This window comes from Pipra filicauda, unplaced genomic scaffold, assembly GCF_003945595.2.
Source record: "Pipra filicauda isolate LSUMZ 115617 unplaced genomic scaffold, ASM394559v2 scaffold370_size807399_pilon, whole genome shotgun sequence".
NCBI lineage: Eukaryota > Metazoa > Chordata > Aves > Passeriformes > Pipridae > Pipra > Pipra filicauda.
Genome location: NW_024104499.1, coordinates 381,095 through 407,858, shown reverse-complemented (window position 1 = coordinate 407,858; position 26,764 = coordinate 381,095). Strand labels below are relative to the sequence as shown.

The window sequence follows — 26,764 nt, the reverse complement described above, 5'->3', positions numbered from 1 at the left end:
CTCAGGCACAGGGTGGGATTGTTGGGGTGTCCCTGCAGGGCCAGGAGTTGGACTCGATGATCCTTGTGGATCCCTTCCAGTTTGGGCGATTCTGTGATTACGTGAAATTTAGGGGGACTGGGGAGGGCAGGAGGGATCATCCCACGCTTGGAGAGGGGCCACGGGATGGCTGGTGACCAGCGGCTCCCACTGTGCCACCTTTGGGGTGGGACAGTGTGTCCTGCAGCGCCGGCAAAGCTGCCACGGGGAGGGGTCTGTGCTCTGTGTTTCAACCACCCCAGTGGAGGGGATAGAAATGGCACAGGAGGGGCGGGTGCCTCAACAGGCCGTGTTTTGGGAGCCAGCGCTGGCTCTGGCAGCCGGTGCAATGTGCAGCCTGTCAGGCTGAACTCGCTGCGTGTCACGTTTGTGCAGAGCAAGGGAGGGACATTTCCGGCGGTTCCAGATGTGCAGTGCCACCAGCTGTGCACACATTGCTCCTCTTAGGAGCTGGTGCACGAGCCTATTTAGCTGTGAGCCAGGCAGCTGCTCCAGAGGGGTGTGGATCTCCCAGGTTTCCTCTCGCTGGGCTGGGAAGGGATGTGCCGAGGCTGCCTGCGCTGCCTCAATGGAAGATGCTTGTGGGGTGTTCCTTCATCCCTGTGTGCCCAGTTTCACCTGAGACTGCAGACATCACCTGGGCATCCCTGGATCTGGGACAGCTCTCAAGGAAAGGATTTGCCACAGACAGGGCAGAGTTGGGAGGGGCTGGTGACTGGGAGGGGCTGGTGACTGGGAGGGGCTGGTGACTGGGAGGGGCTGGTGACTGGGAGCCCGATGTCTGCTGCTGGTTTGCCAACGACCCGAGGGGCTCATCAGCCAAGCTGGGTGTTGGAGGCAGTTCTGGGGAGCCCCATCCTGCTCCATCACCCCCAGCCTTGTCTCTGGAAAATACCTTGCCTGTTATTTTTACATGGGTTGGTGCTGCCTTGTCTGTTCTTGCCAGCTTTTCCACTTCCTTGGTATCAAGATATCCCCCAATGCCTCCCAATCCAAGCTCCAACTGCTGTCATTCATGTCTGACAACAGCTTTATGGGGCTGATGTCTCCTACTTCCCTGCTCAGATGCAGAGCTACACCATATTTTAATTAAATATTTAAGGTTTTGTCACATTGTTTTCAAATCTACATGGTTAAATGTAGTGGAACAGATCATTCCATAGCCTTGGAAGTCCAAACATTCAAACGGATGAGCCTATTAGTGTCATCAGCATCAGGGAAAAGCTTTTCTTTGTGGAGTCTCAGCGACAAATATTCCTTGGGAATGTGGCTACAACCCATCCCAAAGCTGGAGGGCCCCCCTTCTCCGGTTCTCCCTCACCTTCCTGCTACCATTATCCAAATTGTCTGGGGAAGGAGTCACTGCCCAATGTTCTTGGGATCTCTGCCCCAGCAGGGAAGGCTGACAGAGCTGATGGGATGGGATTTGGGAGATGTGGCAGCATCCATGTTTTCTGCAAGTCAAGGATGTCAAGGCAGTTTGACAGGGGACCCCAAGCCAGGCAGGCTTTGGGAAGCCACAGGAGGGCTATTTGCTACCTGGTACATCTTTTATGGCAGGGCTGCTTAATTTATGATCTATTTAACTAAGCCGGGGTATTAATTAAATAAAGTAAGAGCCTGATTAGGACTCGGAGAAATTTAAAAATAAAATCAGGCAGCAACCGAGCGAAATTGCAAAGCAAACACTTTGGCTGTAACCACTGGAGAGCTCCCTCTGGTCTTCCATCAAAGCTCCGAGCAGGGAGGGCAAATACAAGGGATTACATTGCCAGCAGCTGTGTGTTGTTAAAATATGCCTCTGCCAGCCGTGGAGCTGGAGGAGCCGCGGGGCTCGCTCGTGGATCCCTCCGCACTCGGGGGACCGGGAAGGAATTCGAGGCCCCTCCAGCCGAGCTGGGATTTACAGGCCCGTTAATTAGTGTTGAGTTCCCAGATCTCGGAGGCAGCCAAGAGAGGAGCAACTGTGAAGAGAGCACTGGCTTCCCCTGGAGGGAGCAGAGGGGAAGGGAGAGGGGAGCACAGGGACCCTCCGTGACCAGGCTGGGCAGGAGCCGCCGTGCTGGGAGGATGGAGGAGGCCGGGGCGAGTGGAGCGGGTGGATGATGAGCTGTTGGAACCTGGATGGTTCCTCTCCTTCACTGGTGCCTTGGCAGGAGCATCCCGGGCCTGTCCTGGTCTGTCCTCCCAGCAGGAGATGTGACACCTCCAGCCCTGCCACGAGCATAGACTGTCCCGGGAAGCTCCTGCTTGTCATGGGGAAAAGGTTGGTGCCAGAGGTGCCAGTGGGAACGTGGTGGCAACCAGGAAAATGGGATATGAGGGTGTGAGGAGGGAGGCAGGGTTGCTACTTCCAGAGGCTTAAGGTGAATAATTGATAGGCAATTAACTTGTACCTTCACCTTTTATAGTCTAATTCCCTCCCTCCTCCCCCTCCATGGTCTCTTCTAATATTAACTCTGCCTTCACTTGTGTCCCATTAGGAATAAAGCTTTCTTAAATCAACATGAATTATTTAACTCTACAGATTAAGTTAATTTGGAGCCAGAGCTCCTGTCTCTGACAATGGCACAAGTCAGGGATGGGAGAAAAGGAAGGTCACTGGGGTGCCAAGTGCAACCACGTTCAATCACAACCATTTCCCTCTTTCTATTTAATTTTTTATTTTATTCCAATCCTCTTCTTTGCCAAGTCTTCCCAGTGCTCCCCTGCAGAGCAGAGGAAGCATCTCCATTAACAAAATGATGGCTGGCAGCTTGAGACATCTGCATTTCCCAGCTTTCCTGCTCTTTAGCAGAGTCTGATCAGGAAATAAAGAGGTTATGGCCTGGGAAAGGCCATTTTTCAGTATTTGTTTGTAATGCTGATCTGCAAGGAGGAAATGTAACGAGGTGATGTTTCAAATCCAGAAACTGTTCAGCTTGGAACCTTTTCTCCACACTTTTTAATAGAACTCAATTCTCTGAATGCAAAATTCAGAGCATGTAGAGCCAGGATGTCAATTCAGAACAAAAAAAAAAGAAGTGATGAAAATGTGATCATTTTCTTCCAGACAGTCTCTTCTCCTTGAACAAGTTTGGGCCTTCACAAAGCTGCATTTTCTGCTGGGAATATTTTCAGTGGCAAAACAGCAACCGGCTCTGCTGGGAATGAAACAGAAACATCAAACAATCGAGCACAAATCCCAAATAACCTAAATATTTGATGTCATGTCTGAGCAGCTTAAGTTTACAGCACTCTGAGCCGGCTCCCTTTGATAGCAGAGGGTGGCCAGGTTTCCTTGCTCGTGTCCCTGTGTGGCTCTGGGGTGGGAAGGCATCCCTGTGGGATTCACCGGGCCCAGCCAGGCAAAGCAGGGTCTGTGCAAATTCCAGGGGAAAGGCAGTTCTGCCTCGTGCAGCCTAGAGATGGAAACCAGCCCAAAGAGAGGGACTGTGGGCTAAAAAACTGGGTCTAGAGATGGGTCCTCCCAAGGTGGGTTTCATCCGGGTGTTGGGAAGTGCTGCTTCCTCCTTTCCAGGGTCGTTGGCTCCCTGTCTGTCTGGAGGAGAAAGGCAGCAACTGCACCAGCTCCATTCTCTGTAGTCTGAAGGAGACAAGCAAAATTCCACCATCCCATGGCCATGAAGCACATCCTGGCTGTGGTGTGGCCAAAGGTGAAACATTCCATGGGACACGTCCGCCTGTCTCAGGCTCTGCTGCGGCACAATAACGACTTTCTGATCATACAAATGGGGAGAACAAAGCTAAGAAAGGGCTTTGTTTTACATTACGGGCATTAAAAATGATAAATAGCATCAGAATCATGGAATGGTTTGGGTTGGAGGGGCAGGGACACCTTCCACTAGCCCAGGTTGCTTCCACAAGCCCCGTCCAGCCTGGCCTTGGACACTTCCAGGGATGGGGCAGCCACAGCTTCTCTGGGCAACCTGTGCCAGGGCCTCCCCACCCTCACAGCCAACAATTCCTTCCCAATATCCCATCTCTCCGTGCCCCCTGGCAGTGGGAAGCCATTCCCTGTGTCCTGTCCCTCCATCCCTTGTCCCCAGTCCCTCTCCAGCTCTCCTGGAGCCCCTTTAGGCCCTGGAAGGGGCTCTCAGGTCCCCCTGGAGCCTTCTCTTTTCCAGATGAACCCCCCCAGCTCTCCCAGCCTGGCTCCAGAGCAGAGGGGCTCCAGCCTTTGGAGAATCTCTGTGGCCTCCTCTGGACCCACTCCGAAAGGTCCGTGTCCTTCCTGACAGGACAAGGTTATATCTGAGCAGGGGCTGCTGTTTAATCACACAAAGGGAAGCTCAGCAGGGCCAGGCCAGCACTAAGCAGATGCTGCCTCTGTTCCCTCAAACCCTGCTCCAGGTTCTGGGCTCACACATTTGCAAAATTTCTGTTTTCTTACAGCCCTGGGCCCCGGGGTTGGGTGATGCCGCCTCTCCCATCAAATCTCCCCTTCCTCAAATCCCCAGAACCACAGCAGTGATCCTTCCAGCACGCTGAAGACTGAAGGACCAGAGAGTAAACGGGAAGAGATGCAGCTGGGAATGATTAATGTCCGGGTTCCCACCCCAATCTGTGATTCCTTGTCTCGGGGCCGGGAGGGCATCGCGGTCCTGACCCGTGTTCTTATCGAACACGAAGCATTTGCCTTCTCTGCACAGAGTCTGCAGGTCTGGACTCACCTGATGGATGCAAAGCACAGAGGGCTGATAAAAAAGCCTTTCTGATTCTCTGTCATCCCCTTCCCTCCCCCCAGCCCCTCTGGCTGGCTCTGCCCCCGCCCCTGGCACTGGAGCCATGAGCTGCAATGGCTGTGAGGTCGCTGTGAGGTGGTGTGGGGGTGTTTGCTGTGTGTCAGGATCCCTCTGTGCTCATCACTTGGACTTGTGTCTGCCCCCTCTCCTGCTCTGGGCACAACCCCCCAGTGTCCCACCCCTAAATCCCCCTCTGTTTGCACGAACCATGGGGGAGCCAGAGCTCCCTCTGCATCGCACCAGCCTTTCCCTTCGCAGCACACGCTGCATCCAGCAGCTCCTGCTCTCTGCAATGCCTGTGGACAGGGGACATTATTCTGCTTCATGCCCTTTTGGATCGCTGACACCTTGCATTCGGCATCACCCGCACGTGCGGAGCTCTCTGTGCCGTGCACGCCCACGCACAATTCTCCCTCTTGCCAATCAAGACACAACTCCCCCATCTGCATCCTGCCCGTGCTCCTCTGGATCCGCACCTGTGCTCCCAGAGCTCCGCTGGTGCCTCTCCCAGGCGCACCCACGGATGGGGTATAGATCGGGGCGCCGGGGTGTGCTCGGAGCCCGCTCAGCCCGCGGATCCGTCACCGCCGGGAGCTCGGCGGGTTGTTAGTGACCTGACACGAGTATTGACTCCCTCTCCCCTTGTCAGCTGGCAGAGAGGAACGAGGCCCTCGGAGCGTGACATCACCTGAGCGACGGCCCCCGCTCTGCTATCGATCCCCCCGATGAAAAACGACCCGGCGGCTCGGCGGGGCAGGACCAGCCGGGAGAGCGGAGGAGACACTTTGGGAGAGGCTGCCTGGAGCCATCCCGGCTCTCTGCTGGTGCCCAGCCTGCAGGGCCGTGTTTTCCTGGCTCCAAGAGCTTTACCAGCCCTCCTTGCACGTCTTGCACTTCCCTGCTCCGTGTTGTGTTGCCCAGCCTTGCCCCCCGAGCTGCTCTGCCAGCCTTGGGAGGGTTCAGCCCTCCCAGCCCAGCCCGTCCCAGCCCGTGGGGGAGGAAGGGTTGGGAACCCCGTGATGAATCTCTCTGTTACACATCCATCACCATGCTCTCTGTTCCTGGCACTTCCCAGTGGCTTTGGATGCCCCTGTCAGTGTGATGGATTTCAGCTTCCCGTCCAGAGGTAGGGCTGGGATGGGTTTGGGGCTGTGGCATTTCTTTTGGCTCACCTTGGGCTGCAAAAGTGGATAGTCACGTCTGAATGAGTGACCTGTGGGTGTCCTTGGTAATTAAGAGGCGAATAACCACCCAAGCTCCAGGATATTCCTCACATGCCAAGGAAAGGTTGGACAAATGACCCTCTGGAAGGAGCTATTACTCTTTTTTTGACACTAAAGGTGCCTCGTGTGCTCAAATTTGCCTCTTCAGGTGGCAAAGAGAGGTGGAAAGTATGGACACAGCATTGGATGACCCAGCCAGGGCTCTCCAGCCTCCTCCTGCTCCTGGGAATTAGGTTGGTGCTCTCCCCTAGGACAGGCATGAAGCCACACAATCAGGTTCCTCTAAACTCCTCAACTCTGACCTCACAGAGAGAGACAAGGGATTCATGGCAAATTATGGATTTAACACCTATGATGAATCCCCATTACAGCATGAAATGAGAAAGGAAAATGTAGCTAAATGGAAGATTTCCCCTGGGCAGCAGGAGGCTGCAGCTCATGAGAGGCTGGGGAAAACAGGATGAAAAAAATAAGGGGGAAAAAATAGAGAACTAGGAAAAACCTGGTTCTGTTTCTAAATGTTGCAAAACCTTTGTAAGCCACTGCTGGCAGGTTAGTGAGGGTTAAAGGCCAGGGCTTAGACACGGGACACATCCAAGCTTTCCAACTCCATCCCTTCTGTTGTCGTGACAAGGGGAAGTGAATAGTTGTTGATGATCCCTTGGGTGGTGGGAACAGCCAGTCCCCAGTCCCTGGGGTCAGGACCTGCCCTTCACTACGCTCTGAGTGTAGCCAGGCCCTGCATCAGTCATGTCCCTTTGGGAAATGCCAGTGGATCACTGGAAGGGTGAAAAAATGCACTGAAAGTTCACTTTTATCTTAGACTGTGCTCCTCACTCCCAAACAGGAGGTTGAAGGCCAGGCTTGGAGCAACCTGGTCTAGTGGAAGGTGTCCCTGCCCATGGCATGGGGTTGGAACAAGGTGAGCTTTAAGGTGCCTCCAAACCCAACCCAGTGTGGGATTCTGTGACTGTAGGATAATGCAGCTGGAGATGAATTCCCACAGGGAGAAGCAGTCAGTAGCTGGCACTGGGTGGCCTTGCTGGAAGTGTAGGAAGGAAGACAGGCTTTAGTGACAAAATATGGGTGGGGAAATGCTGGGAAGGGACACCCAACATCCTTGGCTCTATGGGCAGAAAGGGAATCCAGTGATTTATGGCCTCGATGGAAAAATGCACGTCCCGGGTTCCTTTCTGTGCTGCCAAAGCCTCCGTGTGCAACCTTGAGAGAGTCCTTCAGGCTCCAATCCCTCCCTTAAAGAAAAGGAAAAAGGAGCTGGGTGAGGCAGAAACAGGAAAGTTTGGGTTTTGAGCACAGCCTGCCTCTTTCCCTGCGACGGGAGCGACATCCAGGGGGTTTGTGCAGCCGGTTGGTTATTCCAGGGCTGGGCCGCGGCCAAGCACAAATGCTGCAGAGTCATAGCAGTGGAGACAAGTGTCTCCAATCTGCATTGAGTCATAAATCATGTAGGGGCTGAACTCTCCTCCCTGTGACCTGGCAGCACACGAGGAATCCTCTCCCCGTCCCCAGCTCACGGCAGCACAGAGGGATGGACACCGGACATCCCGCGGGGCGTTGGGATAATCCGGGAGCATCCACGGACCCAAGGTGCCTGTTTCTTATTCAGGTTGTTGCTAGGGAATTCTGCAGAGATTTCTCCTAGTGGGTGAGAAGTGACTTTCAAATCAGTGGCAGCACAGAAAAAAAAATCGTGATGGAAAAATAAGGGTCTTTCATGAGATCCCATTTAATTGCTAACGAAGCCAAAAATGGCAGCTCTCACATTTGGTTCACCAACAAAACCCAGACAGCAGCTGCCCCGTTTGTATCTGATTCCAACTGGAAGGTTTAAAAGATGCAGGAGGTGTTTAATGATAATGATAATGATTTACATTTATATAGTGCCTTGTATCCACTGGGATCACAAAGTGCTTTATATATTTATGGATAAAAATATACCGGATAAGAAGCACTCCATCCATCACCAAATCACAGCCCCTTCCCCGGCAAGCTGTTCAGGAAAGAACTGCTGCATTTCCAGAATCACTCTCCCTCCTCACTGCTACAGCACTGGGGGGGCTGCACAGTAATTTTGTAATAAAACCAGGTGATAAAAACACTTTAGAAACAACAATGTCATAAAAAAGGAGAACCCTCAGTGTTATAAAACTGCACACAGAGGAACGGGAGGGGAAACTTGAGAGAGAGAGGGTTATAATGGCTTTAAAATGAAACAGAGTAGGTTTGGATTGGATTCTGGGAAGAAATTGTTCCCTGTGAGGGTGGGGAGGCCCTGGCACAGATTGCCCAGAGAAGCTGTGGCTGCCCCATCCATGGAAGTGTCCAAGGCCAGGTTGGACGGGGCTTGGAGCAGCCTGGGCTAGTGGGAGGTGTCCCTGCCCATGGCAGGGGGTGGAATGAGATGGGCTTTAAGGTCCCTTCCAACCCAAACCATTCTGGGATTTTGTTATAAATAGGGACTGTCACCATCCTGGAGATCAGCTCAGGAGGACAAATGTCTTCCAGCTCCTCTGGGTTAGAAGGTGAAGAGTCTTGGCCCACAGCAGCAGCTCCAAAGGGCTGGTACCATCAGAGCTGGGTACACAGGGACCTCCCAAGCTTGGTTTGGAGCTGACAAAACAAGTTTAAATCCTGACACCTGAGGCTCAAAAGATGCCTCTGTCTCCATGCCCTGCTTGGGCAGGAGCCACCTTCCTTCTCCAGCTTCCCCAGTGAGCTCTGCCAGTGGCCCCGTGCTTTGGTGCCTGCCCTAAGGAGAGTGGATCCTTCCTAGCCCAAAATCCTCCTGCTGAAAGAAGCCAATCAGTCACACCCTCCTGATGGCAGCCTCTGGCTCAGCTGGGCCTGGGAAGCAGGAGAGGGGAGGGGAGGAAGGAAGGGAGAGAGAGAATTTGAGGCTCTTAGAGATGTTCATTCAAAATTCATAGGCGCAAAATTGCAGTCTGCATGGATTTGTTTCCTTTGGAAAATTACAGGAAACTACAGGCACCAACAACTGTTATTCAAATAGCCACTTTAGATGATTAGGATGGCAGGAGGCTGTACTTACACATGCAGACCCAATATAATCAGGCAGGGTGGGAAGGCAGGGCCAGGCAAAGGGAAGCTGGAGGAGCTCGGAAGCGTTAAGTGGCAGCAGGAGGGCTCTGTGGGAAAAGCCATAGGGCCAAATCCAGCCCCAGTGTTGGGGGCTGAAGCAGCAGAATCCAATTAGCTTCCAGGTTTGGGGTCCTAAGGAGAGCACAGAGGTCAGTGGCGATTCCTGGGGGACATTTCTCACCCCCTGTGAGGATGGGGAGTGCACAGGTACAAGCAGTGCTCCTGCTACAAGGTGTCTCCTCTCCCCTGCCCCCTCATCGTGGCCCAGAAATCACCACAGAATCCCAGAATCCCAGACTGGTTTGGGTTGGAAGGGACCTTAAAGCTTCTCTGGCTCCACGGGCAGGGACACCTTCTGCTAGACCAGGTTGCTCAGAGCCCCAACCTCCAGAAAATCCCACTGCCACTGTCCCTCCTATCCATCTTCATTCCAGCTTTGACCCTCCACCTGGTTCTCCCTCATTACTGACATCACTGAGATCACAGAATCCCAAAATCTCAGACTGGTTTTGGTTGGAAGGGACCTTAAAGCTCATCTAGTTCCATCCCCCTGCCATGGGCACCACCAGACCAGGTTGCTCAGGTGCACCCTCCTCCTCACCCCCTGCTCTCCTGCCTTCCAGCACAAACATGCAGCATCACTCCCCAGCCCCATTATAAACCAAGAGGGAAAGTTTTCACCCACCCTAAATTTGTTTAAAAAGAAAAAAAGAAAAAAGGACTTTAAAGCCCCTCACACGCCAAACCCTGAGCAAACACTGCTTTGAGGGTTGGCCTGCGGGTCAGCAGCAAAACGCAGGCAGAACATCTGAGCTGCTGAAGGGGGAAAACTGCATAATAATAAAAGTAAACTCTGCAGTACAAGCGGAAGGGAGAAGCTCCCAGATCCAGAGAGCTGCTTCTTTCCCTTTTGAAACGTTTCCCCGCGGTACCAGCGATGTCGTGCAGCGCGGAGCAGCCAAGAGCACCTCACCCTCCCCCTGGCAGCGTCTCCCACCCAACCAAACCCCCCCTCCGTGGCTCCCATTCTCCTTCCCGGGGATGGAGAGCTTCCAGCAGCCTGTTCACGGGTGTCCCAAGGTGTCTGGGAGTGTTTGCACACAGGGGAGGGCCCATCTGCGGCTCCCCGGGCGCGTTGGCAGCCGCCGACGTGGAGCTTGGCAGGGCTGGAGCTGGAAGTGCCTGCAGGGAGCAGCAGGAATGTGGCTCCCAGGACCTGAGTGGGAGCCCTGGGGGGCCCTGAGCTGCCAGACCCCCAGCCCCAGCCACGCAGGAGCCCTGGGCCTGCCTCCTTTCCCTGGCTCCAAGGCCATGGGGGGCTTCAAGGGGGAATGGCTTTAAACTGAAAGAGATTTGGATTGGAATATTGGGAAGAAATTGGATTCTGGGAAGGATTTCTTCCCTGGGAGGGTGGGCAGGCCCTGGCACAGGTTGCCCAGAGAAGCTGTGGCTGCCTCATCCCTGGAAGTGTCCAAGGCCAGGTTGGACAGGGCTTGGAGCAACCTGGGCTGGTGGGAGGTGTCCCTGCCCATGGCAGGGGGTGGGACTGGATGAGCTTTAAGGTGCCTTCCAACCTGAACCATTCTGGGATTCCATGATTCTATGACTTCATGTACTACCAAGTTCTTCTCCTGGCAAGCCAGCCTTGTTCCAAAGCACTTGGAGGAAGGAAAAAGGTGGATGTGGATCTCTTGGAAGGGAGGGAGACCTAAAAGGACTGAGCAGGAGGTCTGGAAGGGGGCAACTTTCAAGCAGAGCCAACTCAGAAGGCAGCTTTGACATCCTGCATGTACAAGGAGACCTTTGCAGAGCCTCTGGACTCTCCTTAAACACGAGTTTCTCCCTCCCTGGTGCTTTTTGGGGTCACCCTGAGTGTGAGTTGGCCGGACACGGATGGTGAGGAGCTGCTTTGCACACTCCAGCCTCCCTTCCTTGTCTTTACAAGTGCTTTTCTCTTATCTTATAGTATTTTGCAAAACCTCACAAGCTTTTAGTGGCAAGACTTTTGCTAAGAGGCTGTTGATGACTCTGGAGTAGACAGCAGGAGGGCTTTAGTGACGCGTTCTCTTCCTTTCCATTGGAAAAAGCAGCTTATCTGCTTTGGAGAATACAGCTTCTTCCTCCTTATCCGTGCTGAAATCTTATCTAAACTGGTTCAGGTGGCGGAGCTGAGAGAAGGAAATAATTAAGCAAGACACAGGTGAAATGCTGACATTATTATTACTTAAATGGCCCAAACCTTTTACCTCGTGTATTTTTTATTATTATTTTACTTTTTTTTTTTATTGCTTCTGACACCTAACAAGGGATAAATCGGTTTTTCCAGGTTATCTCACCCATCCACACACATGCCACTTCACTCCCCCCTCCTTCCCACCCAAATATAAATCTCCTTTAACTGGTCCTGTTGGTAAGACAGAGAAATAATTAAGGCGAAGGTGGCTGCAGTGTTGATGTTATTACTGTAATGCAGCAGCCTGTTTAGTTTCTTTGCCAATGAAATGCAACCAGGGGAAAATCAGTTTTAAAGATTACCTCCCAGAGATGCAAATAAAGGAGCGGAAACCATGTAGTCAGGAAGAAATGGTCTCAAACTAGGAAACATTTCAAAGTCGGTGACAGTCTCTTAGGAGCTTTTAAGACCACAATTTACCTTTTGACTGCATTCTATTTTCTCTGAAATCCTTTATTTCCCTCTTATTTATTGACTGGAGAGACAGCACAGAAACAAGAAAGTGATTCTCCAGCCGCTGGTCTTAAAAATCCATAGAAGGAAATTGTTCTCGGGAGGGAGGATTTTTGTTGTTGTTGGGCACTTCGTTTTTCCTCCCCCCCCCCCCCACCTTGTTTTTAGCCCTCTCTGTGAACCAGGGCTTAATTGAGTCACTTTGCCATGGAGGGGCCTCAGACTGGAAGGGATCAAGGTCAGGGGCACTGTCTGCAGTGAGAAGCCCTGATTAGGGAGGTGGGAGCTGCGGTGATAACGCAGCAGGATGTGGCACATCCTGCTCTGGGCCACACATGGGGTGAGGGTGGAGGGTCTCTCCATGCCCTCCAGGTGGCCACCAGCAGCTGAATCGCAGCCATGTGCTCCAGGGGGACTTCTCTCGTTTCAGGGATGGCACTGCAGGTTGGGAACATGGACATCTCTGTGCTTGGATTAGCATCCCACTCTCAGATTACCATCCTGCAGTCAGGTTAGCATCCCACTCGTGGCAGCATCCCACTCTCAGACCAGCACGTGGCTCTCCTTTGGCAGCCTGCTCTCAGATTAGCCTCCCACTCTTGGATTAGTGTCCCACTGTCAGATTAGCATCCCAGTCTCAGATTAGCCTCCTGCTCTTGGATCAGCATCCCAATCTCAAATTAACACTCTGCTCTCAGATTAGCATCCCACTGTCAGATGAGCAGCCCAGTTTCAGAATAGCCTCCTGCTCTTGGATTAGCATCCTGCTCCTGGTTTAGCATCCCACTCTCCAATTAGCATCCCTATGCTTGGATTAGCCTCCTGCTCTTGGATTAGCATCCTGCTGTCAGATTAGCATCCCACTCTCAGATTAACATCCTGATCTTGGATTAGCTTCCTGCTCTTGGATTAGCATCCCACTCTCAGATTAACATCCTGGGTTTGGATTAGCCTCCTGCTCTTGGATTAGCATCCCACTCTCATGCTGCTCTCAGATTAGCATCCTGCTCTCAGATTATCATCCCTGTCTTGGCTCAGCATCCCTCTGGACACAAGTGACAGGATGGGAATGCTGTGCCTTGCCTTGCCTTGCCTGCTCTCTCTGCTCCCCCCATGGTGGTTCCCCCACCCCTCACACTTGTGTGTTGCTTCCAGGCCCCTTTCTGTGGGTGCTCCCTGATGGAATGATACTGTGCAAAAAAACCCCCAATCATAGAGAATTCCTGCAGTGCTGGTCTAGTTGTCCCATCCCAGCTGTGAACCAACACTGCTGCCCAGGAGAGCCCTGGGAGATGGCTCTGCTTGGAGGGAATAACTACATTAAAAAATAGTGCAACAGTTTAGACTGATATGGGTCAGAATCAGTGCAGCCCTGTAATGAGAGCCTGGATTTTAGAAATGAAATACTTTTAGGGCACCTTTCAGTAGCCGTGTTTAATTACTCCTCACATCTCCCAGCCCTGCCTTCAGGGAAAGGACTACACCAGGACATCTCCCACTCCATCACCAAGGTTTCCTGCTTATTGATACTTTTCTGCTTAATTTATGAGGTTGCACCAAAAAAAATTTGGGGAGGTTGGTGTCAAAGTCCTGCCTGTCTGTGCTGCAAAGGTCGAGCTGTGCATCTTCTCCTTTCCATCCTCCAAAATGCTTCGGGTGGTCCCAGGGCCATCTCAACAGGACACAAGGGTGTCCACAGCAGGATGGTGTTGGGGTGAGGAGGAAAGAGAGCACCCACTGCTCTGGGTGATGCCTCTAGAAGAGCTAAAAGGGGGATTACAGGCTCAGGAAACCTCCTGCAGCAAGGATTTCTGTGCACAGACTCCTCAGATCAGGCTGCTCCATTTTCTGGCTCTGTTGGTTTCTGTCTCAGCTCCCCAGGCAGGACTTGAAGGTGTTTTGCTGTTCAAAGGTACCTCTGGCTGGTGCACAGGCAGCCAGAAGGGTGGGAAAGGAAAAGTGCAGAGGTTTGAAAAGTTTCCCTTTTGGAATGAAGGATTCTGCTACAATTGACCTGAAAAAAGACTGATTTGGGCAAAACCTGCTGTGGAACAAAATCAGCTCTTTCCAGCTGCCACCCTGGGTGTTCATGTGCCCCTTTCCCTCCCCAGACCTGGTCACCTCCTGTGCTGCCCTGCGATGTGCTGAGGTGTGTGCCAGTGGCTGGGAGCTCCAGGCTCTCTCCTGGGGGTGGGAGCTGTGTCACAGGAAGGTTTGTGGGGATTGTGTCCATGAACACGACTGAATAATGACATAGGAGCCATTCCCACCCATCTCCCAGCTTTCTGTGCAGCCTGTCTCCTCTCTTCTCCTCTCCTCTGAACCCTTTCTGATTTCTGCTGCTCTTGGGGACTCCGGGAGGAGCAGCATCCCGGGAATGTGGGCGGAGGCAGCAGGACCCCTCACCCTGTGAGCCCCCCCGGCACCAGGACACCCCCCCATCCCTCCTCACCTCCATTGCTGCGGCGAGAGCACCCTCTCCTGTCTCAGCTCTGCCTCACTGCCCGTCTCCCTGCTCCCTTTCCCAGCGATGCCAAGGCTGAGGCCCTCCAGCACATCCCAGGGTGAGGCTGTGGGGACAGGGACCCCCCAGCCCAGCACCCACACCCTGTGTCACCCAGTGTCCCCCTGCCAGCAGCACCCACGGCTGCTCGGGGGAGAATAGTTAAGTAAAAAACAATTTCTAGGAGAGGCCTGCAATAATTACTAATTAGATCTGCTTACAATTATCTCTCTTTGCAATCCCATACCTGCTGCAGAATAGCTCCAGTTCCTCCTGACAATTAGCAGAGAGAGTCTGTACGACACACGGGGTGATTACGTCGCCATCGCAGCCTCTGTGGCCAGCACTGCCTTATTAAAGGAGGGCCCCTCTTTCCAGGAGAACATTGTGATCAAATTAGACTAAAATTAACTGGAGTAAATTAAGAATAAGAGAGGTTTTTTTCATCTGCTTCCCTTTCTTCGCCGCCGCACAGTTGCCTCTGGGTTGGTTATAAAGCTTTGAGTGTTGATTGTGGTACTTGACTGGGCAAAAAGAGGCAGAAAGTGGCAGCAACTCATTTCTCTGGTTTGCCTGGGAGTGAAATCTGCATCCACATCATCTCACTCATCCACCTCCTCCTGCTCCTCTAACCCCCAGTCATGAAAGCTCAGGGCTGAAGCCTGACTGAGCTCAGGGAGTGTTTGGACAGCGCTCTCAGGCACAGGGTGGGATTGTTGGGGTGTCCTGTGCAGGGCCAGGAGTTGGACTCGATGATCCTGGTGGGTCCCTTCCAGCTCAGGATATTCTGTGATTATATGAAGATACAGGGCAAGACCCAAACCCGCATCATTTCAGCCCCACCCCGGCTTTAATGAGCTCTGTCTGCAAGTCCCTGCCGTGCCAAGAGCATCCCAAAGTGCTCATCCCACACTTCCTGCCCAGGCCATGGCTTTGCTCAGAGCAATAGCAGGAATGGGGTGGATTTCCCCCAGCAACCCTAAACCCAACACTCATTGGCACTTAACACGAGGCTTTAATAGCTCCAAAGCCAAGGCTGGTGCTCAGCGTCAGGAACAATCATCCAACGAGGAATTGGGAGATTTTTTTAATAGCAATGGGCCAAACAAAATAATCATCAAGTGGTTTGAGGCTTTTTTTGCCTTATTTTTCCACACAAGCTGGATTATTGGTGAGCAGAGCGTGGTTTGTGGGAGTGTGGCTCTATCCATAAGTCCCTGGAAAGTGGAGGATCGGACAAACTCCTGGCTGTGGAGTTGTTATGTGGACTTTGCCTCTCCTGAGTGGGAGGCTGAATCATCCTAAATAATAGTGTGGCAGAGGCTGGTGGAGAGAAAGAATAATACAGTCTCTGGCCCAAGCCTTTGGATAAATCATCCTTCCAGTTAAAATCCATGAATTCAACAGGCTTTGTAAATTGTGTCTTATTATACTTTCACCACCTTCTCCACCTTTACTTGATGGCCTCATCCCCAATCCCCCAGATCAAAGTCCTACTGGATGTGGGGTCCCTTATTGCATCTTTAGCCACTCCTGGTTTTTTTCCCTTAATCCAGGAGCTCCCTCAGCAGCGCCTGCAGGCTGAGCCTCCATCAGGCAGCTCCACTTTGAACTGGAATTCCCAGCTGGCCCCCAGCTGGGCAAAACCAGGGCCACAGGCAGGGGCTGGGGGCACTGCTGCAGTGCTCAGGATGCTCTTAATACAGACCATGCCATTGCTATGGGAGGGAGGTGGGCACAGGGCATGTTTCAGGTGGGCTTTGGGGAGATGTTTTGGGAAGATGCAGTGGTTGGGATGAAAGATGCCCTGGTTGGGATGAAAAATGCAGTGGTTGGGATGAAAAATGCAGTGGCTGGGATGAAAGGTTTCTCAGTGAACAAGTCAAGATGCTCTTTTCCCTCCTTGGTTTCAGTGGAAGACGCTCACGAGACATCTCTGATAAGGTTTTAGGTTTTGTTCTTTTCTTTTTTCCATTTCTTTCCTTCAGAGAGGAGGAAAGAAAAGAAATGAGTGAGTCAAAATGAGGTGAATAACCTTCATTTTTCAAGGTTTTTTTGCCATTGGAAAGCTGAAAAATTCCATCTTGTCTGTCTAAAATGAAATGTTGGAGTTTATTGTTCATTCTATAAAGGTTTGATGACTTCTGATGAGTTCTTGCCTGCTTTTCTCAGTGCCTGGGGAGCTGGCAGCCAGCAGGGATCCCTGCCCTGCTCAGGATGCAGGGTCTGGAGGGTCTGGTGCTGGCAATGCCCTATGGGGGCACCTCAGTGGGTGCCAGGGAGGAGGGACAGGCAGCAAGGGGGAGGTGGGAAGGGCAGAACCACCCTCAGAGGGTGTTTGTGCTGCTCCCATTCCTGCACCCCACACATTTCCCTTCCTTAGCTCAGAGATGGGGCTGGCAATGGTCATGTCAGAGGATTTTCCTCCTTCAGGTCCTGGGGAATCAGAGCAGGAAAGTGAGTGTTCTTTATTCCCATCACACCCCAACATCCACGAGAGCTGAGAATTCTCTGGCTGCATCACCTGGGCTGGGCTGGGACATCTGCCTGGAGTCCCACCTCGTTCCTCCAGCAGCCTCATGGCAGTGATGGGGAAAATTAACAGCACTTCTTGCTTTGGGGACAATTCCCTCATCCAAATCCCTCTTGAAATCTGGCAAGGGCTGGGGGTTTTGTTTGCAGGGAGCACACAGGGTTTGCTGGGAACAGGAGGCCATCTCAAGGCAGGTTTCTAAATCCCTTTGTACCATCCCAGGCACCGTGGAGAGTCTGAGGGAGGAGAATTAACCCCCCTCCAGGCAGGGCAGAGCCCAAGCCCTGTGCCAGGTGTTCCTCCTGCCCTGTCCCTCATCCTGCCTTTGCCTTAGTGCAGCACAGCAAAGGGTTAATTGAGCTGGTACAAACAGAGCCCAGGGCAGGAGCAGCAGAATCCTTTTCTCCGCTGGAATGAGTCATGTTTTCTGAAGGTATTTCTGCTCTCCTGACCTCTCAGCTGTTGCTGCCCACCCTGTTCCTGGTCAGCATCTCAAACTGCTCTTTGTAGCTCATTGTCAGCCCTAATTGCTCTCTGCTCAGGCCCCAAACACACACAAGAGCAGAGTGAAGACAGAGGAATTGGTGTGTTAATCCCTGGCCTTGCAATGGCACTCGCTGTGCCAGCCACCCCTACGGCCACTCAGACACACCTTTGGACAAATGGGGACAGTCCCTTTCTCTTTGGGGATGCTGGAGACAAAATCACCAGAGAAATGACAAACCAATTCCTGCCTCGGGTGAGGGGGGAGTGACAAATCCCAAGGTCACACTACAGCCCTTTAACTCACCCTTTAGTCCTAATGAGCTCGTGTGAGCCCCCCAGGAGGGGCTGGCAGGACCCTGCACGGCCAGGATGGGCCACAGCCTGGGAAATCAGGGGTGATGCTGGTGGGTGGCAGGGTATGTGGGAGGGAGCTGCAGGGACAGCTCTGTGAGTGCAGGAGAGGCAGAGGCTGCACTGTGAGTGCAGGAAAGGCAGAGGCTCTGCACTGTGAGTGCAGGAAAGGCAGAGGCTGCACTGTGAGTGCAGGAAAGGCAGAGGCTGCACTGTGAGTGCAGGAAAGGCAGAGGCTCTGCACTGTGAGCTGACACGGTGCTTGGTTTAGCCCTGGAGTGCAGTGACCAGCACCAGGGCTGAGGTGGCCACTGGCACTCGCTGGTCTCTCCAGCAGGCAGAAGTGGCACCTGTGCCTCTAGAATGGTCTGAATGTGTTGGTGGCTTGGGACTGGGACTGGGAGTCCATCGTTTCCCTGCTCTCCCAGGACTCATCTGAGCTCACAGGGCAGTCCTGCCCACGGCTCCCCACGGAGCTGTGCTCCCCAAAAGCCATGGCAGTCCATAATCTGCCATGCAGACAAGGCTTTTTCTCACTTCCATGGCTGCAGATGGTGTGACTGTGCAGCAGTAGAGCAGTGGGGAGGGTGCTGTCCCAGCGTGGGACGTGGTGGGAACAGCGACTGTGCGAGGCAGCCCCGTGTTGGGGATTGCAGTGACTAGAGCTGGGCAGCCCAAAAAAATACTCCTCAGTGTTTTTTTTCTCCACAAACAGTCCTCCCCACAAGCTCTGACGCAGGGATGGCTGTTTGCAGACGTGTCTGGCCCTTTCTGTTTGAGCTGGGTTGGTTTGTGAACCTGCTGCTTCGAGGCCCCGGGAGGAATGTTGTGGCAGGGAGGCTTAGAAACAGCTGCACTGCACAAGGGGCACTCCAGAATGAGATGTCAGGTCCCAAAAGCCTTGAGACTGTGTGGAGAAGTGAGGGAATTTCTAGTGAAAATAAAGCTGCTTTGCCTCTCTTATTGGTGGAGCATCCCAGGGTCATGTTGTGAAGCTTTGCAGCACCGAGGACGAGCATGTGTTGGTTTTGCTGTGATGAAAGGCTCCACTCCTCCTCGCCTCCGATGGATTTAGGCTGGAAGAAGAGTGAGAAATGATGTGACAAGCACAGTACATCTGCTGCAGATTTGGTGATGCTGAGTTCCCAGGCAGATGTTCACCACCCCTCCCTCCCACCCCACAGAAGCCAAGCAAGGCTCTCTCAAAACCCCAGGAGCTCCCATGGCAGTGCCATAGACCCCATTTCTGGGAAGGGAGTGACTTCCCAGGTGGGCAGCCCTACCCTGTGTTCACTGACCCCTCTCTGAGGTGGAGGGACCTCCTTGTTTGAGGTCATTTTGCCCAAATTGCAATGCCCAGCCTGGGACCAGCCCCAGACTCCTACCCAGAGGTGACTCCAGAGCCTGTGCTGACTCAATCCACCTTCCCCCCTCCTTTCTGTCTGTCCTTCCAAGGTTCCCCTCCTCTGGTGTCAACACAAGCTTAATGAAAAAGCAGCAGATGTTCCTCTGATTTCAATTTACTCAGGATTTTAACCTGATGCAAATAGGAGTTTGCATCCAGCTGTGACGAGGCAGTCTGGGCTCAGCCCGACATCCCTGCCTGCAGATTTCCTACCTGTCCCAGTGCTGTGATGGCAGTGACTGACTTCCAAAAGTCCTTTTCAAGACATTGTCTCTGCCAGGCCTTGGGACCTGGGACCTGCACAGCTCCTGCAGGCTGGCGAGGCAGCGCTGGGATCTGTGGGAGAGCATCGAGCGTCCTCGTGGGCTGGGGGGAAATATTTGTGTGTGTCTTGGAGGTGTCTCATGAAATTGAATAATAACTGAGAAGGAGAGCAGTCAACAGAGAGTGATTCATCTGCCAGATTGAGCCTCCCTTTCCCCTTTAGGACTGCAGAAGCCAACTGTGATTTCCTGGCCTTATCTCCTCTCCGAGTGGGCAAACAACAAACTGACTCTTCTGTCGCTGCCCAGAGTGGCTCGAAGATGGTCAGGCTCAGGCAGGGCTGGTTTGTTTGTTTGATGGGAGAGACGTGGCTTTCTCCTCTGCCTTGTGTTTTCACCACCTGAATTCCTTCCTGGATGCTCCTGCAGACTCACTGCTGCGGCCCCGTGGGGTCTGTGAGCACCATCCTCCTCCTCGACCCTGCAATGCCGTAGTCGTGGCATGCACTGGAAGCTCAGGGGGCTCTCTGTGTGTGGAGAGCAACAGCCCTCCATTCCTGAAGGACTCTGAACCACTCCCAGCCACCAGGACCAAACTTCTTCAGCGTGGGAGGAATGAGCCCAGGAAAGGTGCAAATGCACCCCCTGGACTTCATCACTTTCCATTTCTCCGGGAAAAGCAGGAAGGGGAGATAATCATTTTTTTTTTCCTGCATAACATGAATATGTGCTCTGCAGAGCCAAAACTGTTGTTTGCCTCTTCCTGAGACACTTTTCAGCTGGTTTTGGTGGTGTGCAGAGCACAAAAGAAAAGGCACTCCAGTCCATACATCTCTTCATGTACTGCCTCCCTCCTGCTGGAGCCCTGCAAGCCCATAATGGGATGAGGACAGGCACGAGGGGAAGGAAAATCCTCATTCACTGGAAAAACACCCACAATTCCCCCTGGAGCAAAGCACAGGAGGAAGAAGCGTGGAGCCCAACAGAAATCTCAGCCTGATTAGGAGCAGTGATGTCCTGACACAGAGCAGCAAATCCCAGGCACCATCAGCCCACGCCAGAGAGAGAGACATGCCAAGAATGGCCTATTTTCCACACCTCCAGTGTGCCCACGATTAGTGAAGGATAAAAATAATTAGCTGGAGTGTCTCAGGGATGATTGACAAGCACCCAGGGGCTGGGAGTCCCCCCGATGAGCCGTCCTTGTCCCCAGCACTTCGAAAGGGAAGGAGAAGACTTTGCTGTGAGCCAGCTCTGGGCAGCTCTGTGGGAGTGGGATGGGCAGGAGGGAGCTCTGCACGTCATTCCAGCTCAGGAGCTCGCTGGGCCTTCACACAGGACCTGTTGTGGGGGGGCTGCTGCCCCTGAATCTGCTGCTATGGCAGGGAGAGGGGGTTGGTCACATGGGGAAAGGCTTTGGGTGTCCCCTCCTGCAGCAGGCAGGACGTGGCTCCTGCCATCCCTGCCCTCCCTCATCCACCCCTGAGCAGCCTCTGTAGTTTTGAACCTCGTGGATTGTTCAGTTAATCATTAGGCTTGTTAATGGCACTGTGGAGCTGCCATGGATAACGGAGAGGGTTCAGGGACAGGGCTGGGAACCAGCTTCCCAGAGTGGGGAGTGCAGGAAGGAGCTTTACATCCACTCCCCTGCCTCCCAGGCCCACATGCCCAGCCAGGACCTCATCCTTTCCAGCCAGTTTCCCATGAGCCACCACGTGGATCCCCTTTTTCCCAGCTTTTTGCCTCTTCTTCCTCACTCTCTACTATTTAACCCACAGCCTCCAGGCCAGTGTTTCCTGGCTCTCTGCTCAGCAAGGCACAGCTTGTCCCAAAGTGAGAGTTCATAAAGTGATGGACCCAGTGACTGTTTTTCCATCACCAATAAGTTCTCCAGGAGTTATTTGTTGTCTGAGTAAAAGCTCTGAAAGCATTCCAGCTGGGAAAGGGCAGCAGAGGGGTTTGCATTCCTGAAAGGATCCACACATTTCAAGTGAGCCTTTCCAAATTAAAAGGTCGGGCATGGGAAAACCCAAAACTTCCAAACATCCTCTTTTGTGCTAACTCAGCACTTTTTAAACAAAACTGACTTAAATTCCCAGGGAGGATTTTCCTTCCATTCCCTTCCCATCCAGCACAACCTGAGCTTCTCTCCTGCTGTCCCCCTTGGGCCCTGATGGAACCATCACAGCAGAGCCCTGTCCTGCCCCTCAGACAAACTGACTTTGGGCTTTCCCATCTCTCTCTTCCCTTCCTCTTCCCTTTCTGGAGCCAGGACCCAAGTGATTAAAACCTCGGGAGGCAGGAGGGGGGACATTGATGGATGTTTTTGGCAATGCTGGTGGCATCTCTCTCTGTACTCCCTGCCAGGGAAATCCATCTCCCAGGAGCGATTGTGGTGGAACAGGGAGCTCCTGGCAGCCCCCAGCACCTGTCCAGCCTGGAGGGTTGATGCTGAGCAGTTGAAGTGGCCTCCCCCCTGCACTGGGAGCAGGCCAAGCTCTCCTCGTGGCGATGCTGTGATGGGACAGCTCATGTCCCATCCCATGGGAGCAGTGAGCTCCAGGGATGGCAGCGGTCCAGGAACACATCCCAACCCCTCCAGTTCTGGGCTGGGCTGCCTCTGCCACCAGGAAAAATAACTGTGGCCAAAGATGTCCAGGCAGCAGCTCTGGCTGGTCGTGCTGCCTGTGGGTGTTTTAGGAAGAGATCCAATCCAGCCTGGAGTCAGGGGGGCTGGAGATTCCCGTGAGTGCTGTCTTGGGGTTCCAGATCAGGGTCCAGTGCTGGTGTTTATTTATCTGTTTGTATTTGTGGGTTTATTATATACTTGTATTAATGCCTTTGGGATCCATTCGTGGGTCCATGAGAGCTCCTCACACACTTGGATAGTGGGAATAATGGGAGAGGGTCTGGAAGAACCCCTCAAAATGGGTCCCTCCCGAGGAATGAAAAGCTGATACTCCATTAACAACACCAGCATCACCTCCCAGCTTGTCCTGTGAACTCTGAGGCTCCTCAGCTGGGGCTCAGAAGGGTCATGTCTGCTTGGACCTGGGACAGAGCCTGGTGAGCAGGTTCCTGGTGTGGTGGGATTGTGAGAAGGTTCCTGGTGTGGTGGGATTGTGAGGAGGTTCCTGGTGTGGTGGGATTGTGAGCAGGTTCCTGGTGTGGTGGGATTGTGAGCAGGTTCCTGGTGTGGTGGGATTGTGAGCAGGTTCCTGGTGTGGTGGGATTGTGAGCAGGTTCCTGGTGTGGTGGGATTGTGAGCAGGTTCCTGGTGTGGTGGGAGCTGGGACTGGGGAGCAGGTACCTGGTGTGGTGTCACATCTCGGTCTCAGGAGGAGAACACCCTTAGAGAAGTGGCTGCTTTTCAGCCCATAGTGTTTCAAAGGTGTTTGATGGAGAACAATAGTTAGAACTGCCAGAAAAGAGAAAAAAAATAAAAAAAAATCAAGCAAAAAACTCCCCCCAAAAAAAAAAAAAAAAAAAAAAAAAAAAAAAAAAAAAAAAAAAAAAAAAAAAAAAAAAAAAAAAAAAAAAAAAAAAAAAAAAAACCAGAAGGAAATACAACTATTTCTGCTGTGGAAACTCCTGGGAGCCATCACTGAGACACTTTGCACTCACTCCCCTGCTCTTTCCTCATCTCCTTTCCCAGGTCAGGCCAAACCTGCCTGGGTTCACCATCACCCTCTGAGAGGAACGAGAACCCCCCTGACCAAAACATTTCCCCCGTTGACGTGTTGTTGCCCTTTTTGCTATTGATTCCTTAATTAAAAGAGAATAAAATTCCACCCAAGGAGACATTTCTCCGAAACACTCCATCAGTCAAAATAAAAAAAGGAGAGGAAACAAAATCGATATCCTATTTCAAAAAAAAAACCACATTTGGGAGCAGATTTTGGAGCAGCCCCAGGTAGCACATCTACTCTCTTCTCTGAATTGTTCTGTTAGCCCTGTCTTCTCACGCTCCCCAGTCTCTTTCCTCTTCGCTGTTGTCCTTTCCTCTGGATTTTTCCCACAAATCCCACAGTTTTTGGTAGAGCTGTCACCATTTTCAGAGGGTGAAGCTCAGGGAACCTGCCTGTTTTCCTGCAGGGTGCTGTGCACAGGCACCCTGTCCCTAAGGATGGGTGACACCTCTATGCTTGTGCTCCTCTCAGAGAAAAAAACCTTGGAAAATCACCAAGACACAGCAAAACCAAAGCCATTATTCTCAGAATCCTTCTGTCATGGCTTTAAGCAGGATTCCTGCTACTCCAGCCCCATTTTCCTACCACTCTGCAATTTGCAGGCTCTCTGGGAATGCTGTATTAATGGCTCTGGCTCCGGGGGGAGCCTTCACAGAGGGACCTGAGTGTGAACAGCAGCCTGGGGGAATTCCCTCTGAGCAGAGGTTTAAAGATTTGGGTAATTTATCTTAAAATGGGGATGTGCTAATGGTTCAGGCAAGGAAGAACGATCCCAGGAAAGGCTGTGGGACCAGAGGGCAGACAAGGGCACTCAGAGTGTCTGTGAGGCTGAACCTTTTCCACTGGAGCTGTGCCGGTGCCTGATAAGGGATTCAGACCCACCCCAGACGTGTGTCAGTGCTGGAACATTGGGATTGATCGTGCTCTGGCCTGGGAGGGCTGGGTTTGCTTCCTGGGGAACATGTGGCCGGGCTGTGTGGGAGATAAGGAATTGCACTGCATTGATCCAGCTCTCCTGCTGGAGGCTGGACTCATCCCCAGGGATCTGCTCAGCCCCCACTGCTGCCCTGGCTGAAGGTCTGCAGGGCCCGTGACCTCTGCAGCTCAGGGACACGTCCCCGGGGTCAGAGAGCCCCACCTGGGACCTGTCCTTGCATGATGCCATCTGTGTGACGGTCTGTTTGATTTTTAAATGCTGTGCACAGCACTTAAAATGTACCTGGGGGTTGTTCCTCCTTTGCCAGAGCGGGGGGGTGGCTGCAGTCACACTTTTCCATGGGGAGCTGGTTGGCATGGCACGCCCAGGAGTCCTGTGGGACCTTCTCTGGCACAGCAGTGAGAGAATTTGGGGTGTGAGAGGCTGCCTGAGAGGCTTTGGACATTCATGTTGGACAAGAAGTGTTCTTAACCTGCCAGAGCCCCCGTGCCTGATACTCCAGAGGGGCTGAGTCCAGCTCCTTGCACAGCCAAGTACTGGGGAGAGGGGAGGGAAGCAAAGTGCTGACAGATCTGGGACGTGGCACAGGATTAGTCTCTTTCCAAGGCCTTCATTCATTATTTCTGATGGTTTCTTACCCCCAGGAGGGTTTGGCTGGTACCCAGATCAAAGCTCCCCTCTCCCAGCCCAGCCCTGCCTGCGCCGTCCCCATCTCGGTGCCCCCGAATTTCCATCTCCCCAGTGGCTCTCCCTGGTGTGAACTGCCCTCAATTCCTCCACAGCAGCTCAGCCAGGGATCTGAGTGGGAATGTCTCCTGAAGGAAGGCTGGGAAGAGCATCACTCAACGCGATGCACAGCCCATTCCTGCCTAGGAAAGAGGAATCTCCAAGGACTCCCAGTTGGAGACCTACAAATGAATGTATTCACAGAATCACAGACTGGAAGGGACCTTAAAGACCATCCACTGTCCCAGGTTGCTCCAAGCCCTGTCCAACCTGGCCTGGAACATCCAGGGATGGTGCAGCCACAGTTTCTCTGGGCAACCTGTGCCAGGGCCTCACTGCCATGGCCTGGAAAAGCTGCTGGACAGGGATAGATCCAGCATGGTTGTACTTATGTTTCCAACAGCCACAGCACAGAGATGAGCTGTGGGCAGCACCCCACATCCTCCACATCCTCATCTCATCCCATATTAGCCCGTGTCCATCACAGCCATGCTCTGAGGCCTTGGAAGCCTCTCCACCCCTCCAAACTCAGCCTGTGCTGGCATCGGGTGCTCAGTGCCTGGAACAAGTGTCTGTGCCCAAGTACAGATGGCTGGGTCAGGAGATCTTCTCATTGCTGCAGAGGGGAGACAGGAGCTTTCCCAGTGCTGGTGGGTCCATCCCAACATGTCCATGGAGAGCAGCACAGGCAGCAGGCTAAAATCCAGCCCAGCACCCTTCTGAGAGACCCGGAGTGAGGGGGGTGAAACAACTTCATCCTTTCCCTCGGTTTGATCCTCCTGCTGTGCAAACAGCTGGGGATGGAGAAACCACAGCAACAGATCCTTCCCTGGCAGGGTGGTGAGACCCTGGCACAGGTTGCCCAGGGAAGCTGTGGCTGCCCCTGGATCCCTGGAAGTGTCCAAGGCCAGGTTGGACAGGGCTCGGAGCAACCTGGGCTGGTGGAAGGTGTCCCTGCCCATGGCAGGGGATTGGAATGAGATGATTATTAAGGTCCCTTCCAACCCAAACCATTCTGGAATTCTACAAACCCAAAGGCCTGCCTCTTCCATGAAATGGCAGTGACATTTCACATCCCAGGCACAGGAAATGTCAGGGGGGTTTTTCCCAGCTCGACATAAAGTCTTGTCTTTTCTCACCCCTTTCCCATTCCCAGTTTCCTCAGCGACACATCCCAGCAGCCAGATCCAGGTTTTCTGCTTCCTTCTCCAGCCCTGGGCTGGAGCTGGGAAAAGCAGCAATAACCACTGCTTTGGAGTGGGGACATGGTTTGAGGGGGAGCACATGATAAAACTGTGGCCTTTAAGGGAAGGAGGAAAAAAAAAAGAAAAATCAGCCTTTCACCTTAAAAAAAAAATAAATCAATCCTTTCAGACCCAAAGTAGAAAAAAAAAACCTCTTCAAAGTGCAGTCTGGGCATGACAAGGCACGTCTGTGATGTCTCCATCCAGTGGCAGAGTGCCTGGCATGGGCAGGAGCAGGCAGGGCACCTCTCTGGCATCCCAGGTGAGCACATCCCAGCTGGCCAGGCTGGGAAATGCCCCTGGAGAGGAGGGGGCAGAGCCACTGGGACTGGTTGCCCTGGAGGGAGGATGGGATGGGCAGTTCCCCTGGTGCTGAGCAGTGGGAAGTGATGCCCTCCTTGCTCTCCGTGCCAGGGGAGAGGATGAGTCCTTCCCTCCCAGCTCCTTCCCTTCCCCGTGGGTTGGTGTGCCAGGCTCCCAGCAAAGCCCATCCCATGGGAAATGCAGGATTCAGCTGTGCTGGGGCTCCTGGGCCTGGAAGGGACTGTTAGGATCCTACACACCATGGCTAATTAACAGAAGAGGTGTTGGCTAATGAGCTCCAGGCATTTGCATCCTCAGGATGGATCCAGATGATCAAGCCCCAAACCTTAACAACCCAAGTCCCAATCTCCTGTGTCATCCAGCTGTGCTCTGCATCCTGAATTTCCATGGTACCTCCTGGTAGGAGACAGGCAGGATTTCTCCCACCCCATCCTGCAAGAGAGGAGATCTAAGAGCAGCTCCCCCCAGGAGGAGGGAGCCAGCTCAGGGG

General features: G+C 53.0%; 1 protein-coding gene and 2 long non-coding RNA genes across 6 annotated transcripts in view; 2 read left to right on the top strand and 1 right to left on the bottom strand.

Annotated features, from left to right (window-relative positions):
• The window catches only part of KIRREL3 (kirre like nephrin family adhesion molecule 3), a 360,456-nt gene that overhangs the window by 267,258 nt on the left and 66,434 nt on the right, over nt 1–26,764 (top strand). The gene's annotated exons all lie outside the window — the stretch shown is intronic.
• Nucleotides 2,964–4,772, bottom strand: LOC113982501. The gene is made up of 2 exons (XR_003538781.1): nt 4,713–4,772; nt 2,964–3,179 (listed from the first exon to the last, which is right to left on the bottom strand). It is a non-coding gene; the product is annotated as an uncharacterized LOC113982501 (long non-coding RNA).
• On the top strand, nt 10,806–14,744 carry LOC113982500. The gene is made up of 3 exons (XR_003538780.2): nt 10,806–11,023; nt 12,244–12,324; nt 14,573–14,744. It is a non-coding gene; the product is annotated as an uncharacterized LOC113982500 (long non-coding RNA).